Raw genomic sequence first — 14598 nt, forward strand, 5'->3', positions numbered from 1 at the left:
TAAATAGAAGCTCTGATTGGTTGCCACCACATAAACTAAGATGTGGCAACAACCATTTTAGGACTAGGGATCTCAGTTCCCTGTCCTGGAAAAAGAGTTAAAAATATATAGTGGGACAGGGTATGAATACCCTGCTCCCTCTAGGCCTGGTAGGGGACCCAGAGAGAACCTCTTGCGCCAAAAACTTGCTTTTCTTTTAACTGAACCGTGGATCCCCAGAGGATCCACAGATCCATGGTCCTATTCAAAAAGAACACAGCTCCAACCTTGTTAATGTATAAGCCCCTCAGGGTGGGTCAGGGCCTGGGAGGGGTGGGGTCGGCGCAATGTATTTTATGAGAGAGACAGCTTATGGCAATCCACCCTGAGCCTTTTGGAGGCTCCTGGGACACCCATCTACTAGGGCAGATAAGTTACATTTTTGGGAAGGGGGTGTGCTTGCCCACCTCCCTGAGCCATTTTGAGGCCCCAGGGAACCCCATCCTCCAGGGCCGAAGCAACTTAGGAGTTTCTGTGGGTTTCCCAGTCCCACCCGGGGCATCCACAGCAATGATTGCCCTTGGTGCTGTGGGGGAGCCCAGGGCCCTGTGACACCTGCTGGCTCCTGTGCCTGCACTTATCATCGTGCAGCTGTAGTCACCTACATCTGTGCCAGGTGCTGCTGGATTCCTCGGGGGCCTCTGGCCTTGTGCAGCGAGCGTCTGGTGCCGCCATTGGGTTGGGCGCAACCCTACATGGCGCATGCGGATGGACATCTTACTTTTTGTTTAAAAAAAATAGAAATTCACTGAAAAAACAAAGGTAAAACTCACATTATAGTTAGGAATTGGAACCATATGTTACTTTATACTAAAAGAACTTTAGAAATTCACTGAAAAAACAAAGTTTAAAGGGACATTTTAGTTAGTTGAAAATGTCAGTTAAAATATACTGTTTTAAGTGAACAAAACCACTGACATTCACCAGTAATAGATTTCTCAAGTAACTATAACTCATACCCTGAAGGTACTGTAACTTGTACCCTCGCCTTGCACTGCTAATTACCTCACATATTACATCACTCATGACAGTTTCTATAACATCATTGATAACATCACTGCAATATCTGAAAAAAGACCCTTGATGACAACATTGTGCCTCGCAAGGGTGCAAATTATCAAGTTGTGTTTTTTTCAGTGTGTGTCTGTGTGTGTGTGTAAAGAGAGAGAGAGAGAGAGAGAGAGAGAGAGAGAGAGAGAGAGAGAGAGACAGAATGACAGAGAGATGAGAGAGAGAATTTGCATAAGAGGTAACCATGTAATATGGTCCAAAATTGCCATGCTAGAGTTCTGGTAACATCATAACCAGGAGGCCAAAGGCCAACAGGTTTGTAAATGTCATCATAACTCCAGAACCCCAAGATGGCAATATAAGACCATATTATTAAAAAATATGGAAAAAGGATTCAGCAACGTGGAACAGGGATTCGGCCTACTGTTCACTGGGGTGGACGACCCAATCATTGGTGCTGGACTTAGAGGCGCAGGAGGAGCCACACCAATTCCAGTTGACCCGTGGTGGTCTTGGAAGAAAAATATGCAATTTTAAGAAGTTTATTTTTTCCGTGCAGCTTAGGTGTGTGTTTGTAGCAACTGGGTTCACCAGATCCCCGAGGGGTAGCTTGGCCTGAGCGGGTAGGCACCCGAAAGCTTAGGTGGTAAGCAACTGTACAACACACGCATCCACTGAGACAGCAAATGCACGCAAAGACTGAGACCACTCCAGGAAGTTTGATTCAAATAAATAAGTTTTATCTAAGAGCAAGATCAGGGCAATCAACAACCACAGTAGTGATAACTCATTACCTTTTCTTAAAAGCACATATTCTGCATTGCTCAGCCATAAATACATAAATAGATAAATAGTAAATAGTAAAAAACTGTAGGTCTGGCATCAGGCTTGCTCCCAGTCAGCACCTGCAAGGAATTCCTCATTGAGACATTTGAATAACATTTCTTGACTGAGCAATAAACATTTCATCACAGGAGCAACCTAGGAGATAACTGTGGGCATTCATAAAACATTGTAGTAGGCCAGAATAATCATTTCAGTAGGTGAGCAGACCATGCATTAGGCAGGAATAACCATCACATCAGGCATGAGCAAACCACCTATCCAGAATGGACCACTCATAAAGCCACAGGGTCCGGTGTTTAACTTTACCCCAGACAGGGGTTACCTTAACTATCCCCGGATCCAGGGGTCTACCAAAGTCTTGGCCCAGTTCAGGGGGCTCTCTTTGGGCTAACAAGGGCCAATGGGGCCCATCAACCAAGTGCCCCAGGGGAGGGGCGAACTCAGGGCCTCCTTTGGCCTTACGCCCGCCTCCCCAGGGGTTACCTGGGGTCTTCAGCTCCCAACGGAGCCCTTGCGTTGGTTCTGGCAGGAAGGGAGGGCCCCCCTGCCCTCCGGTGGGACTTCTGGTGATTTCCAGGCCCTCCGGGGGCCTGAGCTGGCAGGTGGGGGCTCTCAGGCTCCTCCGGAGCGTTTATGCCGGCTCCTCTCCCGGTCTCGGGCCTACAGAGGCCTCCACGAGCCCAGGACCAATCAGGTGGCGGCAAGTTGTCAGCGGCCATTAGGAGCGCGGCGGGGGCAGAGTCTCTTCCGACGCCCCCGTCACGGGAGGCAGGTCGGCAGAAGCTTCAGGCCTAGCAAAGGCCTGACTGAAAAACGCGGCGGCCTTCCCTCAGAATCGGGCTGGGTCACGGTGATCGGCAGCAAGCGCTCCAGCCACAGCGCTCGGGGGGGAAAGAGGCGGCTCTTCAAAGGACCCTCAGGAGAGCCTGGGCTGCAGCGGTTAGTCCGGGGATACCGCGCATCAGAGTCACAGCGCTGAGGAGGCACGGCACTGGGGCACAGGGCAGCACAGCGATTGAGGGACAGCAGCTCCTCAGGGATCACAGCGCTCGAGGGACAGCAGCGCCTCAGGGATCACAGCACTCGGGGGTAAGCAGGCAAGTCCCACGCAGCTCAGCGGTTTTCCGGCACAGCCATTCTTGAACAGTCTAGCGCTTGGAGGCAGATCACAGCGCTTTCAAAGGGGCACAGTAGAGGGGCGCTGGGAAGGCAGGGCAAGCAGCACCACATGGGAGATGATGTAGGACAGCAAAATGGGGTTCAGCAGGTCAGTGCAGGCCCAAATGAGGGGCGCAGAAGGGACACAGTCCGGTACCTGTTTAATCTCCAGTAGTCCTGGCAGTTGGATTTGTTCCTGGCGCTTGATGGTTCCTGTGCCCTTGATAGGTTACAGTCTCTTGGTTTCTTGAGGAAGGGGGGAGTTGAGTTGAAGGCTTTCCTCAGCAGGTCACTTTAGGTGGTCCCTGGGTTCCCCTCCCGCCGGGCCATATCAGTGGGCTAGTTCAGTGTTCCTTACTCAGCTTGGTGGGCAGCGCCTAAACCCTGTCACCCCCAGTGGTATAGGTTCCTGACTAGGCCCACCGCCTAAGTCTCCTGCGTAGAGTCCCCCAGGTCAGTGATGCCCCAACTGACTAGAAAGTTTCCCTCCCTTTTCTTTTATAGTGGCAGTTGGCAGTTGGTGACCACTCCCCCATTCCGGAAGGTTTCAGGAGCTTCCCTAGTCTAGCTATGGGCAGGCAAGGCAGGCTGGCATTGCTACAATGTTTAGGGGTTCCAGCCAGCTCCTGGTAACTAGAGTGCGCCTGAAAAGACCACGTCGCAGTAGCAGGGGTTAGTGGCAGCCATTTTGGGGGAAGAGAGCTCCTGCACCTTAGCATTGATTAGCAATGGGAAGGTGCCCAGAGACCTATGGCCAACAAAAAGAAGGTGGGAAAAAATTAGGCAAGGGCGAAAAAAATAGGGAAAGACCACCCTAGGGCTGACAGGTCTCACAGTGTTCAAATACAGTTTAGGGCCAATCGTCACTATGCAGAGTCGAGCAACCAAGTACTTACAACTGCTACTTTGATCTGGTACAACTTGTTTACATTTGTTGGCAGCATAATAGTGACATTTTTAAACTTGAACTTTAGGGACACGTTTGTTTGAGTTGTGGAGACGGTTAAAGGGCGATGCTAAGTTAATGGTTATGTTAAATCCCTAATGTATTTGTGTGGGTGGGTGGGTGGGTGTGTTTGGGTGTTTTTTTTTAACATATACTAAAAATTTAGCAGTTAGGTTTCTTTAATGTGTTAACTACCAAGATAAACTGAGTTAAAGACAAGCCAAGATTCCGAAATTGTACACTAGGCTAATGGCTAAAATTAACTCACTTCTGGTTGCTTTTCCATAAATATTTTTTTCTATTTAAGAATGACTCGACTAGAGATTAGGAAATTAAAAGTCTTTTGTGCCGTTATATGGAAATCTGACGTTTTATTGGAACACATTATCAACCATCTCCAATGTTAGATAAACTTTTCGGAAATGTGTTTCTTTATTTTTTTGTTTTATATTTGAACACCCGTATGCATTTCAGTAGATTATACTTTGTTATGCTGTGGCTTTACCAGCTGACTTTCATTGGTGGTGTTTGTCTTTTCTTCTCCCAGTGTGAGGTACGTTGGGACTGTTCAGAAGGAAAATGAATATATTGAACTTCCATATCATTTATTGGAGTTCAACTGGTACTTTTATCCTGACTAACCTCATTTCATCTAACGCTACCAAAAATATCTCTTCACAATATGTTTTGATTAAAATATGCATTCTTGAAAATAATTATTACCAGACTCACAGGTCAAGGCACTACAAAAGATAAAATAATTGGCTACCATTTCTTATAGATTTGGGTACGGATTTTTTTTTTAAACTATCTAAAACACAAAATGTAACAGTTAAAGCAGTCACACATGATCAAAAGTTGTAAATGTTATTGTAAAACTTTAATAGTTGTCATTATTTCGCACCTAGGTGCTACACGCAAATAATAAACAATCATTAAAATACATTGAATCCAAATCACTGATATGATTTTCTGTGGTGAGTGGGAAAGATGGAAAGCTCCATTCATTGTTGAAGAGTAACAGATTCCATATTTCCTTCCAAGGACGGGCAGCCTATCACCATAACATTGAAGGTACTACTGCTACGCAAGTGGCAGGATTGTAATTTAAGAAGGCTGTACTTTGCGAGGGCACTGTGAGGACAATGTTTATTCATGTCCGTATCTTTGTCAGATGTTCCTCTGTTTGCACTTCCATCCTCAGCTTTCCTCCTCTCTCTCAGCACAACCTACTCTGGCACATGTATGTTTGCCTCATTCTCTATTATTGTATTTCAGCAAATTGCCCACAACTCATTTACAAAATCACAATATCTCCTCCTTTCTCTGAAAGGCATACCTATGCAACCTAACAAAAGCTGATCTCCTATAACTCATGTATTAATTCCACCAACCATGTGCATGATGAGTTCACACCTCCCCCGCAAATAATCGCAAATAACCCCTAATAATTTAGCCCACCTTAAAGAAACTGGAATGACTGCATGTAATGGTTTACCTGTGTGCACAAGACTAATACCAGCACTAATAATAACCGATAACACTGGAGTAACCACTAACCTTGGGTCTCGGAGCAGCGTGCTACCTGGCGTAAGTTTCTTCAACGCCTCTTCAGGTGTAGTAATTCAATACAATACAATTACAAAGAGGTAGCCACTGCTGGTAACATTAATTGGCTGCCATTAGCCTTTCCATGTAAACAGAGGGCAGCAAGAAACAACATCAAGCCCTGCTTTGAGTATCTCTGGGCCGGCTGTTATTAAATTGGAGCACTGAGCAAGTTTGTTTATTAACAGAAGGAGAATTATATTTGAGTTTGGGTGGAACTCTAAGTCTGGCCCTTTAACAAAAGTAGCACCAAAAGTCTACGAATTATCAAGAGCAGAACACCGTTAGATCCTGGATATTATTAAAGGAAGATCTCAGCTTTCCTCTAGTGCTTATTAAGACTATATGCAGAGGCAGTGTGCGGCAATTTGAAAGCAAATTAACTGGGCTGACTAAATTACTCAGTAGAAAAATACACATTTCTCTAATTTTGTCATTTTAAAACACATTAGTGCTGCCTAAACTAAGGATTTACCTCATTAGAAACAGGTAAACACCTAGATATTGCAAGATTTCCTGAAAGATAGCCAGTTAACCCTTGCAAAGGGTCTGCTACTGTACAGCAACATGTATTGCACTTTTTTTAATAACTTTTGATGACTTTGAACTAGAAAAATGTTTTGCTTCAAATTTGCAAAGTGTGCAACAGATGGTGGATTGTGTGGAAACTGCTCTACATCTTTATGTAGAAACCATTGCAGAACTGCAGGATATTAGTGGTCCTGAATATATCATTGAATGAGTGTTATCAAGAGAAGAACTGTAACTGACTCGCTGCTGGGAAGAGCAGAGTTCTTGGGTGTGGCTTGGTGTTATCAAGAGGATAACTTTGGGTGACTCTACTATTATTAAGAACAGATGTTTCAGTGTCCCCAAGCAACATCAAAAAATAATCATTTTTTTAGAATTATAGCACAATCAAAAGGATATCATACACCAAGTGCTAAAATTATTAGAAAATTAACATTTTATCTGAGCCTGCAGAATCTGAAAATATACTTTTTTTTCCATGTATCCAGATAATGGACCTGATTACAAACTTGCCGGATGGGATACTTTGTCACAAACGTAACGGATAGCCCGTCTGCCGAATTATAAGTTCCATAGGATATAATGGATCTTGTAATACAGCGAGATATCCGTCACATTTGTGACAGAGTATAACATCCACCAAGATCGTAATCATGCCCTATGTCAGTTTTCAAAAATACACAAAATGGTTTCATGCAAAAAAGTGACTGGTTAAGATTTATATTACAATTAGACATAAATGGTCTATAATTTTGTAGAAAATTATTAGGAGGACTTTATGCTGCTACATAATCATTCTGAAAACACAACAGTGATGGACAGAATGTGGATCAATGTCACACATTCACCCCAGTCCAAAGATCTGGGCCCAAATCCATCGTTTTTCCACTCCACACCACCCTGGGTTAGACAATGGCGATATGCAAATCAGCGCTGACCCTGTGCCCCAAGGGAACAGTCCAGTCCGAACTACAAAAGCCATGTCCTTCCCAGAACGGAAACAAGCATCCGAGGACCGGCCCGGTTTCGAGGTAACACCTCTCATCAGCCCGGCTAGCTTGATTCCAGTGGTGTGGAGTGCCTGGGACTCACGTCTGAGCATCCCCAGTACACTTAGAGTGGTAATTGCAAACACAACAGTGATGGACAGAATGTGGATCAATGTCACACATTCACCCCAGTCCAAAGATCTGGGCCCAAATCCATCGTTTTTCCACTCCACACCACCCTGGGTTAGACAATGGCGATATGCAAATCAGCGCTGACCCTGTGCCCCATGGGAACAGTCCAGTCCGAACTACGAAAGCCATGTCCTTCCCAGAACGGAAACAAGCATCCGAGGACCGGCCCGGTTTCGAGGTAACACCTCTCATCAGCCCGGCTAGCTTGATTCCAGTGGTGTGGAGTGCCTGGGACTCACGTCTGAGCATCCCCAGTACACTTAGAGCGGTAATTGCAAACACAACAGTGATGGACGGAATGTGGATCAATGTCACACATTCACCCCAGTCCAAAGATCTGGGCCCAAATCCATCGTTTTTCCACTCCACACCACCCTGGGTTAGACAATGGCGATATGCAAATCAGCGCTGACCCTGTGCCCCATGGGAACAGTCCAGTCCGAACTACAAAAGCCATGTCCTTCCCAGAACGGAAACAAGCATCCGAGGACCGGCCCGGTTTCGAGGTAACACCTCTCATCAGCCCGGCTAGCTTGATTCCAGTGGTGTGGAGTGCCTGGGACTCACGTCTGAGCATCCCCAGTACACTTAGAGCGGTAATTGCAAACACAACAGTGATGGACAGAATGTGGATCAATGTCACACATTCACCCCAGTCCAAAAATCTGGGCCCAAATCCATCGTTTTTCCACTCCACACCACCCTGGGTTAGACAATGGCGATATGCAAATCAGCGCTGACCCTGTGCCCCATGGGAACAGTCCAGTCCGAACTACAAAAGCCATGTCCTTCCCAGAACGGAAACAAGCATCCGAGGACCGGTCCGGTTACGAGGTAACACCTCTCATGAGCCTGGCTAGCTTGATTCCAGTGGTGTGGAGTGCCTGGGACTCACGTCTGAGCATCCCCAGTACACTTAGAGCCGTAATTGCAAACACAACAGTGATGGACAGAATGTGGATCAATGTCACACATTCACCCCAGTCCAAAGATCTGGGCCCAAATCCATCGTTTTTCCACTCCACACCACCCTGGGTTAGACAATGGCGATATGCAAATCAGCGCTGACCCTGTGCCCCATGGGAACAGTCCAGTCCGAACTACAAAAGCCATGTCCTTCCCAGAACGGAAACAAGCATCCGAGGACCGGCCCGGTTTCGAGGTAACACCTCTCATCAGCCCGGCTAGCTTGATTCCAGTGGTGTGGAGTGCCTGGGACTCACGTCTGAGCATCCCCAGTACACTTAGAGCGGTAATTGCAAACACAACAGTGATGGACGGAATGTGGATCAATGTCACACATTCACCCCAGTCCAAAGATCTGGGCCCAAATCCATCGTTTTTCCACTCCACACCACCCTGGGTTAGACAATGGCGATATGCAAATCAGCGCTGACCCTGTGCCCCATGGGAACAGTCCAGTCCGAACTACAAAAGCCATGTCCTTCCCAGAACGGAAACAAGCATCCGAGGACCGGCCCGGTTTCGAGGTAACACCTCTCATCAGCCCGGCTAGCTTGATTCCAGTGGTGTGGAGTGCCTGGGACTCACGTCTGAGCATCCCCAGTACACTTAGAGCGGTAATTGCAAACACAACAGTGATGGACAGAATGTGGATCAATGTCACACATTCACCCCAGTCCAAAGATCTGGGCCCAAATCCATCGTTTTTCCACTCCACACCACCCTGGGTTAGACAATGGCGATATGCAAATCAGCGCTGACCCTGTGCCCCATGGGAACAGTCCAGTCCGAACTACAAAAGCCATGTCCTTCCCAGAACGGAAACAAGCATCCGAGGACCGGCCCGGTTTCGAGGTAACACCTCTCATCAGCCCGGCTAGCTTGATTCCAGTGGTGTGGAGTGCCTGGGACTCACGTCTGAGCATCCCCAGTACACTTAGAGGGGTAATTGCACACACAACAGTGATGGACAGAATGTGGATCAATGTCACACATTCACCCCAGTCCAAAGATCTGGGCCCAAATCCATCGTTTTTCCACTCCACACCACCCTGGGTTAGAGAATGGCGATATGCAAATCAGCGCTGACCCTGTGCCCCATGGGAACAGTCCAGTCCGAACTACAAAAGCCATGTCCTTCCCAGAACGGAAACAAGCATCCGAGGACCAGTCCGGTTACGAGGTAACACCTCTCATCAGCCCGGCTAGCTTGATTCCAGTGGTGTGGAGTGCCTGGGACTCACGTCTGAGCATCCCCAGTACACTTAGAGCGGTAATTGCAAACACAACAGTGATGGACAGAATGTGGATCAATGTCACACATTCACCCCAGTCCAAAGATCTGGGCCCAAATCCATCGTTTTTCCACTCCACACCACCCTGGGTTAGACAATGGCGATATGCAAATCAGCGCTGACCCTGTGCCCCATGGGAACAGTCCAGTCCGAACTACAAAAGCCATGTCCTTCCCAGAACGGAAACAAGCATCCGAGGACCGGACCGGTTTCGAGGTAACACCTCTCATCAGCCCGGCTAGCTTGATTCCAGTGGTGTGGAGTGCCTGGGACTCACGTCTGAGCATCCCCAGTACACTTAGAGCGGTAATTGCAAACACAACAGTGATGGACAGAATGTGGATCAATGTCACACATTCACCCCAGTCCAAAGATCTGGGCCCAAATCCATCGTTTTTCCACTCCACACCACCCTGGGTTAGACAATGGCGATATGCAAATCAGCGCTGACCCTGTGCCCCATGGGAACAGTCCAGTCCGAACTACAAAAGCCATGTCCTTCCCAGAACGAAAACAAGCATCCGAGGACCGGCCCGGTTTCGAGGTAACACCTCTCATCAGCCCGGCTAGCTTGATTCCAGTGGTGTGGAGTGCCTGGGACTCACGTCTGAGCATCCCCAGTACACTTAGAGCGGTAATTGCAAACACAACAGTGATGGACAGAATGTGGATCAATGTCACACATTCACGCCAGTCCAAAGATCTGGGCCCAAATCCATCGTTTTTCCACTCCACACCACCCTCGGTTAAACAATGGCGATATGCAAATCAGCGCTGACCCTGTGCCCCATGGGAACAGTCCAGTCCGAACTACAAAAGCCATGTCCTTCCCAGAACGGAAACAAGCATCCGAGGACCGGCCCGGTTTCGAGGTAACACCTCTCATCAGCCCGGCTAGCTTGATTCCAGTGGTGTGGAGTGCCTGGGACTCACGTCTGAGCATCCCCAGTACACTTAGAGCGGTAATTGCAAACACAACAGTGATGGACAGAATGTGGATCAATGTCACACATTCACCCCAGTCCAAAGATCTGGGCCCAAATCCATCGTTTTTCCACTCCACACCACCCTGGGTTAGACAATGGCGATATGCAAATCAGCGCTGACCCTGTGCCCCATGGGAACAGTCCAGTCCGAACTACAAAAGCCATGTCCTTCCCAGAACGGAAACAAGCATCCGAGGACCGGCCCGGTTTCGAGGTAACACCTCTCATCAGCCCGGCTAGCTTGATTCCAGTGGTGTGGAGTGCCTGGGACTCACGTCTGAGCATCCCCAGTACACTTAGAGCGGTAATTGCAAACACAACAGTGATGGACAGAATGTGGATCAATGTCACACATTCACCCCAGTCCAAAGATCTGGGCCCAAATCCATCGTTTTTCCACTCCACAGCACCCTGGGTTAGACAATGGCGATATGCAAATCAGCGCTGACCCTGTGCCCTATGGGAACAGTCCAGTCCGAACTACAAAAGCCATGTCCTTCCCAGAACGGAAACAAGCATCCGAGGACCGGCCCGGTTTCGAGGTAACACCTCTCATCAGCCCGGCTAGCTTGATTCCAGTGGTGTGGAGTGCCTGGGACTCACGTCTGAGCATCCCCAGTACACTTAGAGCGGTAATTGCAAACACAACAGTGATGGACAGAATGTGGATCAATGTCACACATTCACCCCAGTCCAAAGATCTGGGCCCAAATCCATCGTTTTTCCACTCCACACCACCCTGGGTTAGATAATGGCGATATGCAAATCAGCGCTGACCCTGTGCCCCATGGGAACAGTCCAGTCCGAACTACAAAAGCCATGTCCTTCCCAGAACGGAAACAAGCATCCGAGGACCGGACCGGTTTCGAGGTAACACCTCTCATCAGCCCGGCTAGCTTGATTCCAGTGGTGTGGAGTGCCTGGGACTCACGTCTGAGCATCCCCAGTAAACTTAGAGCGGTAATTGCAAACACAACAGTGATGGACAGAATGTGGATCAATGTCACACATTCACCCCAGTCCAAAGATCTGGGCCCAAATCCATCGTTTTTCCACTCCACACCACCCTGGGTTAGACAATGGCGATATGCAAATCAGCGCTGACCCTGTGCCCCATGGGAACAGTCCAGTCCGAACTACAAAAGCCATGTCCTTCCCAGAACGGAAACAAGCATCCAAGGACCGGCCCGGTTTCGAGGTAACACCTCTCATCAGCCCGGCTAGCTTGATTCCAGTGGTGTGGAGTGCCTGGGACTCACGTCTGAGCATCCCCAGTACACTTAGAGCGGTAATTGCAAACACAACAGTGATGGACAGAATGTGGATCAATGTCACACATTCACCCCAGTCCAAAGATCTGGGCCCAAATCCATCGTTTTTCCACTCCACACCACCCTGGGTTAGACAATGGCGATATGCAAATCAGCGCTGACCCTGTGCCCCATGGGAACAGTCCAGTCCGAACTACAAAAGCCATGTCCTTCCCAGAACGGACACAAGCATCCGAGGACCGGCCCGGTTTCTAGGTAACACCTCTCATCAGCCCGGCTAGCTTGATTCCAGTGGTGTGGAGTGCCTGGGACTCACGTCTGAGCATCCCCAGTACACTTAGAGCGGTAATTGCAAACACAACAGTGATGGACAGAATGTGGATCAATGTCACACATTCACCCCAGTCCAAAGATCTGGGCCCAAATCCATAGTTTTTCCACTCCACACCACCCTGGGTTAGACAATGGCGATATGCAAATCAGCGCTGACCCTGTGCCCTATGGGAACAGTCCAGTCCGAACTACAAAAGCCATGTCCTTCCCAGAACGGAAACAAGCATCCGAGGACCGGCCCGGTTTCGAGGTAACACCTCTCATCAGCCCGGCTAGCTTGATTCCAGTGGTGTGGAGTGCCTGGGACTCACGTCTGAGCATCCCCAGTACACTTAGAGCGGTAATTGCAAACACAACAGTGATGGACAGAATGTGGATCAATGTCACACATTCACCCCAGTCCAAAGATCTGGGCCCAAATCCATCGTTTTTCCACTCCACACCACCCTGGGTTAGATAATGGCGATATGCAAATCAGCGCTGACCCTGTGCCCCATGGGAACAGTCCAGTCCGAACTACAAAAGCCATGTCCTTCCCAGAACGGAAACAAGCATCCGAGGACCGGACCGGTTTCGAGGTAACACCTCTCATCAGCCCGGCTAGCTTGATTCCAGTGGTGTGGAGTGCCTGGGACTCACGTCTGAGCATCCCCAGTACACTTAGAGCGGTAATTGCAAACACAACAGTGATGGACAGAATGTGGATCAATGTCACACATTCACCCCAGTCCAAAGATCTGGGCCCAAATCCATCGTTTTTCCACTCCACACCACCCTGGGTTAGACAATGGCGATATGCAAATCAGCGCTGACCCTGTGCCCCATGGGAACAGTCCAGTCCGAACTACAAAAGCCATGTCCTTCCCAGAACGGAAACAAGCATCCGAGGACCGGTCCGGTTACGAGGTAACACCTCTCATCAGCCCGGCTAGCTTGATTCCAGTGGTGTGGAGTGCCTGGGACTCACGTCTGAGCATCCCCAGTACACTTAGAGCGGTAATTGCAAACACAACAGTGATGGACAGAATGTGGATCAATGTCACACATTCACCCCAGTCCAAAGATCTGGGCCCAAATCCATCGTTTTTCCACTCCACACCACCCTGGGTTAGACAATGGCGATATGCAAATCAGCGCTGACCCTGTGCCCCATGGGAACAGTCCAGTCCGAACTACAAAAGCCATGTCCTTCCCAGAACGGAAACAAGCATCCGAGGACCGGCCCGGTTTCGAGGTAACACCTCTCATCAGCCCGGCTAGCTTGATTCCAGTGGTGTGGAGTGCCTGGGACTCACGTCTGAGCATCCCCAGTACACTTAGAGCGGTAATTGCAAACACAACAGTGATGGACAGAATGTGGATCAAAGTCACACATTCACCCCAGTCCAAAGATCTGGGCCCAAATCCATCGTTTTTCCACTCCACACCACCCTGGGTTAGACAATGGCGATATGCAAATCAGCGCTGACCCTGTGCCCCATGGGAACAGTCCAGTCCGAACTACAAAAGCCATGTCCTTCCCAGAACGAAAACAAGCATCCGAGGACCGGCCCGGTTTCGAGGTAACACCTCTCATCAGCCCGGCTAGCTTGATTCCAGTGGTGTGGAGTGCCTGGGACTCACGTCTGAGCATCCCCAGTACACTTAGAGCGGTAATTGCAAACACAACAGTGATGGACAGAATGTGGATCAATGTCACACATTCACGCCAGTCCAAAGATCTGGGCCCAAATCCATCGTTTTTCCACTCCACACCACCCTCGGTTAAACAATGGCGATATGCAAATCAGCGCTGACCCTGTGCCCCATGGGAACAGTCCAGTCCGAACTACAAAAGCCATGTCCTTCCCAGAACGGAAACAAGCATCCGAGGACCGGCCCGGTTTCGAGGTAACACCTCTCATCAGCCCGGCTAGCTTGATTCCAGTGGTGTGGAGTGCCTGGGACTCACGTCTGAGCATCCCCAGTACACTTAGAGCGGTAATTGCAAACACAACAGTGATGGACAGAATGTGGATCAATGTCACACATTCACCCCAGTCCAAAGATCTGGGCCCAAATCCATCGTTTTTCCACTCCACACCACCCTGGGTTAGACAATGGCGATATGCAAATCAGCGCTGACCCTGTGCCCCATGGGAACAGTCCAGTCCGAACTACAAAAGCCATGTCCTTCCCAGAACGGAAACAAGCATCCGAGGACCGGCCCGGTTTCGAGGTAACACCTCTCATCAGCCCGGCTAGCTTGATTCCAGTGGTGTGGAGTGCCTGGGACTCACGTCTGAGCATCCCCAGTACACTTAGAGCGGTAATTGCAAACACAACAGTGATGGACAGAATGTGGATCAATGTCACACATTCACCCCAGTCCAAAGATCTGGGCCCAAATCCATCGTTTTTCCACTCCACACCACCCTGGGTTAGACAATG

This window comes from Lissotriton helveticus, chromosome 10 (assembly GCF_964261635.1).
Source record: "Lissotriton helveticus chromosome 10, aLisHel1.1, whole genome shotgun sequence".
Lineage (NCBI taxonomy): Eukaryota > Metazoa > Chordata > Amphibia > Caudata > Salamandridae > Lissotriton > Lissotriton helveticus.